The following is a 588-nucleotide window of genomic DNA, read 5'->3' as shown; positions in this document are numbered from 1 at the left end:
TATTTAATGACTGCCCTTGGACCATCAAAAATCATCTCACATCCCCGGCAAAGATCTTTTCCAGTGCAGACGGACCACCCTAGGACCCTAAAGGGGACTTTTGTCACTGAATCCCATCTCCCAAGGCTCTCCCACACACCAAACTGTCCTGACACTGCTGGTTGGTACATTCCAGGGTAGGTAGGGTGGGGACAGGAATGGACTGGAAGCTTCTCAGGCCTCCTGCTAGGGCCAGATGGAAACCAGAGGGTAGGAAGGGACAGCAGCAGCTGGGGAGGCTGGGAAAGGGAGCTGGGTCCTCAGGCAGGATGGTTTCTTGGGACTCTTGCTGGGGACAGGGACAAGAAGGTATGGATTCTAGTTTTGCTGATGCTTCTAATTCAATGAGTGACCCTGAGAAAGACTTTGCCTTTTTCCAGCCTTAGTTAATACATCTGTAAAACCAGAAGTGAGCACGAGATGCTATCTTTGTCACTGCATCCTCCTCAGTAATAGACAATTTCTAAGGACCCTCCCTCTAACTCCAACATTGAACTTCCTCTCTCAGTTTAGTTACCTGGAGAAAAAAAAAATTTGTTTTTTGAGACA

Source organism: Otolemur garnettii, unplaced genomic scaffold, assembly GCF_000181295.1.
Source record: "Otolemur garnettii isolate 467f Iridium unplaced genomic scaffold, OtoGar3 scaffold00058, whole genome shotgun sequence".
Classification (NCBI taxonomy): Eukaryota; Metazoa; Chordata; class Mammalia; order Primates; family Galagidae; genus Otolemur; species Otolemur garnettii.
Note: the sequence above shows the minus strand (reverse complement) of the source record.